Source organism: Crotalus tigris, unplaced genomic scaffold (genome assembly GCF_016545835.1).
Source record: "Crotalus tigris isolate CLP2741 ecotype Arizona unplaced genomic scaffold, ASM1654583v1 scf7180000018350.1424685, whole genome shotgun sequence".
In the NCBI taxonomy this organism is placed as follows: domain Eukaryota; kingdom Metazoa; phylum Chordata; class Lepidosauria; order Squamata; family Viperidae; genus Crotalus; species Crotalus tigris.
In genome coordinates, this window is record NW_024096959.1 from 224997 (window position 1) to 230996 (window position 6000).

General features: G+C 41.0%; 1 long non-coding RNA gene across 1 annotated transcript in view; it reads right to left on the reverse strand.

Moving 5' to 3' along the window:
- LOC120311322 overlaps positions 1-5587 on the reverse strand; it is a 111549-nt gene extending 105962 nt beyond the window's left edge. The window contains exon 1 of the long non-coding RNA XR_005557586.1: positions 5393-5587. This is a non-coding gene — a long non-coding RNA (uncharacterized LOC120311322). The remainder of the gene's footprint in view (positions 1-5392) is intronic.
- Positions 5588-6000: the final 413 nt, after the last annotated feature.

Sequence of the window (6000 nt, forward strand, 5' to 3'; positions counted from 1 at the left end):
TCCAGCAACAACAGCTAAAGCCTCCCTGTCTATCTGGGCATAATTCCTTTCAGCAGAAGACAAGGTTCTGGAGTAATATGCAACAGGAATCTGTGTTCCATCTGGTCTGAAGTGACTGAGTACTGCTCCTACTCCATAAGGAGAAGCATCACAAGCGATGCACACAGGAAGAGTTTCATTGAAGTGTGCAAGCACATTGTTGGACGTTAGTAAGGCCTTAACCTCATTGAAGCTTGCTTCATGTGCCTGTGACCACTGCCACACTGCTTGTTTGTCCAGAAGCCTATGAAGTGGTTCAGCTACATTAGCCTTGTTAGGAATGAATGAATTATAAAAATTCAAGAGTCCCAGAAAAGCTTGCAGTTCAGCTTTGGACTTAGGTCTAGGAGCTTGCATGATAGCTTTAATTTGGACTCAGCAGGATGAATCCCATTGGCATCAATTTTGAATCCCAGGAAATCTGTAGAAGGCACCCCAATTTTACATTTGTCCTTTTTAAGCTTGAGTCCTGTTTTCTGGAACCGCAGCAGGACAGCCCTCAATCTCTCAGCTAGATTTTGGGTGGAGTCTCCAGCAATTAAGACATCATCAAAATAGGGGCAAACCCCTGGTATACTCCTCAAAGTATTTTCCATTACACTTTGGAAAATTCCAGGAGCCACGTTTACTCCAAATTGTAGTCTCTTGACTTTGAATGCCCCCCTATGAGTTACAATGGTTTGTGCTACAGCAGCAGCTTCATCAACAAGCAGCTGTTGATAAGCCTGTGCTAGGTCAAGCTTTGCAAAAACACGCAAAGGGATATGGCTGACTACAGGTACAGGATAGGCATGTTGTTGCAATGCCTTATTGAGAGTGCATTTGTAATCTGCACAGATGCGAATGTCCCCATTAGCCTTAAGAGGCATGACTATGGGAGTTTCCCAAGGACTGGAGTCAACAGGTTCTAAGATTCCTTGCTGAATTAATTTGTCCAATTCAGCATCAATTTTCCCTTTTAAAGCAAAAGGTACCCTTCTTGCCTTTACTCTGATAGGAGTGACAGTGGGGTCTAACTTCAAAGAGACTGGGGGCCCTTTGTATGCACCCAGCTGTGGGCTGAAAACATCTGCAAATTTTTTGCAGATTTCCTGTAAATCTACTGTTTGCATGCTATTGAGCCCTGTAACTTGTATTCCCAAGGCCTCAAACCAATCGAGTCCTATGAGACTCGTGCGCTCACCCCCCACTATCAATACATCTAATGTGTTAATGGCCTCCCCCTTAACACACACTCTGGAGTTTTGAAAGTCTGTTAGCACTATATTAGAGGGCCTAAGCTTGGCCTGAAAACCACTACCAGAACAAATCTTTCTGAATATGTGAATGGAGATGATTGAAAGTGCAGACCCAGTGTCTAGTTCCATGACCAATGGAACCCCTTGCAACTTCACCTTAAGTGACAGTTTCTTTTTGAGTGGCTTGTGTGTGCCTGTCCTATAAATGCGTCTTCGTGAAGCACAGAAACCCACCCTGTTTTGGCTGGGGACCCTGGTACCTTTCAGGCGCAATTCTTCTCGGGGTTGTACCTTCTGACGGCCCAGACACACAGCTGCTATGTGGCCTTGCTTCCCACATGCTCTACAGATTGCAGAACGGAACTTGCAGTCGGTCCTCTTGTGGCGATCTCCACACCCGAAGCACTTGGGTACAGGTGAAGCCTTTTCTTTGCCTTCTGTCTGCTTCCCTTCTTTGGTTGGGTAGAGATGATCTACTTCTTCACCAGGTTCCTCTTCCGAGCTTCCTTGGACTCCCTCGTGGTGCACGAAAACAGTTTCTGGAGTACTTCTGATAGGCCTCATATTCTTGATTGCCCCACTTGCTGCCTCTTCTGCAGTAACCTCTCTCAAGGCATCTTGGAACGATATATCCTCTTTAGCAAAAAGTCTTTGCTGCACATCTCTGTTTCTCAGCCCACATACAAATCTGTCTCTCAGTCTTTCCTCTAAGTCTTTAAACTCACAATGTTTAGCTGCTCTTCTTAATGCAGCAATGTACTCTTTAGCTGACTCACCAGCCTGTTGATCCCTCTGTTCAAAAGTATGTCTCCATGCAATAACAGACAACGTGGGCTGAAAATGCTCTTTTAATAATTTCTTTAAATCTGTGTAGGTAACAGATTCAAGAGATGCAGGGGCTACTAAGTTTTCAGCAATTTCAAATGCATCTTGACCACAAACACACAGCAGGGTGGCGGCCTTTAAGCCCTCTTCTCTCACTTGATTTACTCTGAAATAATTCTCTGATCAGGCCACATAAGATTCCCATCTTTCTGGATGTGTAACATCAAACTCAGAAAGTTTCCCTATCTTTGCCATCTTCAGTAAAGCAGGAAGCGTCTATCAGCCAGCTTAACTCCAACGAAGCTGTATTGGCAGGCAGTTGCTGAATTTAACGCCGTTTCCTCGCTGTCTCAGGACTCCAGGGTAAGCTTGCAATCTTTTGTGCAATTGTAAGGCAATACCATCCTCGTCGCCAGTGTTGAGTCCTCGATTAATGGCAATGACGGTGCGAGACATTCTGTGGTTTCAGAAACTCTTTATTGTCTTCAGTAGCCCCCGTTACAACTCTGAGCAGAACAAACCTCTCAGCCTCTCTTAAAGACGATCCCCGGGCCAAAAAGCAATATTTAGGCGTGCTGCGCGCCTCGTGCATGCGCGCGAGCGCTGGCGCCAGCCAGTCTGGTCCCGGGCAGCTTGCAACTGCCCAGGACCATTGCAACGTCCCAAGCCTGCCTTTGCAGGCTCAGGACACAACAGTATACATCTGTAACCAAAATTTCTTGGCTTTCTCATAATGTCCCATCATGTTTTTCACATTCCCAGCATTGACTTGAGATCCATTCATATATTTTGGATAATTTCTCTGGTGAAATGTACCACTGATACATTAATTTATAAAAAATATCTTGAATTATAACATGATATAATTTGCATCCTATTTAGCCACATTCTTTCCCATGTATGCATCTGTGTACAATAGCCAAAACTGGTAGCCCATTTTATCATACAAATACTTAATTTGTTCCTCTTCACTTTCAAATCTTGATAAAAGCTTATGCATTTTTGCAATTAAATGTTCATCATTTGTACATAACTCTTAAAATTCTATTTTATGTTTTTAATTTAGTACCCCCTTGTCTATATCAAATTTTTCTTTTGTGTACAGTATATGAGAACCATTGAAAGCAGTGTTCTTCTGCAGCCAGTTGTCCTCTTGACTCCATCTTCCTGTATTAATAAATCCTAATATATTAGCTGCTATTCTTTGCCTCTGTTTCTCTTCTGTAAAATGCTTCCTTTGCTAAGGCCAGTTGAGATATTTTTGAACACAACCTGGGATTGTATGAGAGCTTATTATTTCCTAGTGCCTTCAGATTAAACAAATACATTAAAGGCGAAAGAATAGAGCTATTAAAAAATGAATTGGGATTGTGGGGGTAATTTATCTGTTTTAGGGTCTCTGAAAATAGTTTTATTTATCATATCAGTTCATTCTGAGCTAGTCTAATCCAATTCAATGCCCTGAATTGAAAAGATATTCAGAAAAAAATCAAGTTATATTCTCCCAATCTAGCATAGGAAGAAGAGAACTAGCAGTAACTTTTTTGATGTTCAGTAGAACCAAATAATATTTGCAAGCAAACTTAAATGTTATGAGAGGGGAAGAATACTGAATGCCATAGTAGAAATCAAAGTAAACATTTTCAAATTTTGTCAATTCAAAATCTCTTGGTCTTTTTTCTTTAAAAAAGTGTGTCTATAGCTTTGTTTTGGGAATAGATATTTTGATATCAGTAATGACATTATTTTGTACAATGAAGAAGTTTAGACAGATGTGCTAAGGAGTCTGGCTGAATACGCATGATTCCAAGGAATGAGTGTGGTTTTCTTAAATCAGTGGGATTGGTTGTGATGTGTTGAATTAAACATTAAGTTCCTGGTCTTTTCCATAAAATAAATCAGCCATTAGACCAAGTCAGATAAGTAACATAGCTCATGAAATAATTCAACAGATGATAAAGATATAGCAAAATAAGGATTAATCTTAGTCCCCATGCTTTCTACATCCCTTGACTATTGGTGGTTTGATTACAAGCATCATTTTCATTGGTGGTTAGACTTGTCAATATCAGAATACAGTCCTCTCCTATCCTCTTTTGCTTAATGGAGTTTCATCATTAAGTGATGAAAGGTGACTGGATTGGTTGTGTTATTGTTGTTGTTCCTTTTTTTCCAGAGCTGCAGAACTGACAAGAGATCTCATGAAAACAGATTGGGAATGGTTCTCTGGAGACTCAGAATGAATGATAAGTTTTTTCTCTAGCCTGCATTTTTGGGAGTGGCAGGGTTAATGTAAAAGAACTGCATAGACTGTGGCTTCTAACAGGAGGAATTATTTTCTTTACACAGGATTTCATGTTCCAAGTAGGATTCTATCTCTTTTCAATGGAAAAGAAAAGAGGTATCCTATACTTTTCCTCAAAAAAAAAAAAAAAACCTGGTATGTTTGAATAGTGCTATGCAAAACAACAACACAAAACCCTCTACATCAGGGGTGTCATACTGCCGGCCTACAGGCCGGTTGCATCATATGGATGCTGAGCCCACCCCAGCTCCGGCAACACGAAAAAAGTCACAATACGCTGCAACATGTCACATGACATGGCGGGTTTGACACCCGTGCTCTACATGTTTCCCTACCAATTCTTATTCTGAGGAATTTTCTTTCTTTCTCTCTCTGAAAAAGGAAGAAGATAGCTTTACTAGCATTCTCATGAGACAAATACAATATGCTTGCATTCATTTCATGAGGAACTGGCTGAAGAGCATTAGTGAACTTTTTGTTTTCCGTTATATAATCCCCTCTCCAATGACCTGCAATATCACTGGCTTTCTATGTATTCATTAAATCCCAGGGGAAGTCATCATGAGGGACTTACTCCCACTTGGCTTTTTCAAAATGGAAGGCAGGACGGGGGGGGGAAAATGTAGTAAAAAACAGTAACAGCCACAGAAGCACTCTGATTCCAGTTTCCCACTGAAAAGTAATACTGGAATGGCTGATGTAATCTGAGACTAAGAGAAAGAGAGAGAAAGAGAGGGGGGGGAGATATCCAAGAAATGAACAGTATGATCATAGGTAGATCTAGAGATAAAAATGTATTTGCAAATTACTCCTGGGGATATATGCAGATAGGAAGATCACCCCCTCTTTGTTCCAAACTCTGGAATATACGTTTGTCCCCTTACCCATGCTTATGCCACACAGAATCCCCACAATAGAGTTTCCTGTCTTTTGCATTTCTCTTACCCCTCCTTAACAACAACAATTAGCCAAACTTGTGACTCACCTCACGTTCTAATCCCATCCGAGCCACAATGTTTATTTCACAGGACGTTCAATTAATTGGTAATACAATCTGCTGTGAAGCCTTGTTTCCTTTCCCTCTGTTGCTAAGTATAATCTGAATGGCACAGCAAGTCACAAAAGAAAAATAATTAAGCAACCTTGAAAGGGCAGGCTGCCACGATTTCACACACAGCAAAGTACTTATCCAAGGTCAAGGATTCTGACAGCTTCAGACTCAAAAACCATTTGGAAGACAAAAGTGGATTCTACATCCCGACCTGAAATATAAGATGAACAGCATATCCACATAGGATCTTTCTTGGCTCACAGATTGTGTTGGGAAAAGAAAGGAGAAATATCTAAAGAACATCCAGGTAGTAAGATAAATATGCAGTTTCCAGTGAAACCAATTGCCACCTGTTTGCTTCTCTCAGTGTTTCCTCCCGCTGCTTTTCTGCCTCAACAACATCTAATGGGCTTGTCTTGCAGCAAGATAGCCCATTGCTCTCCATCTTATAGTCCACCTTTTTTTTTTTTTTTAACTTTCTGACAATCCCAGCCCTTTGCCAAGAATATTTTCCTGATGTAACAGGAGAATATTCATGGGGC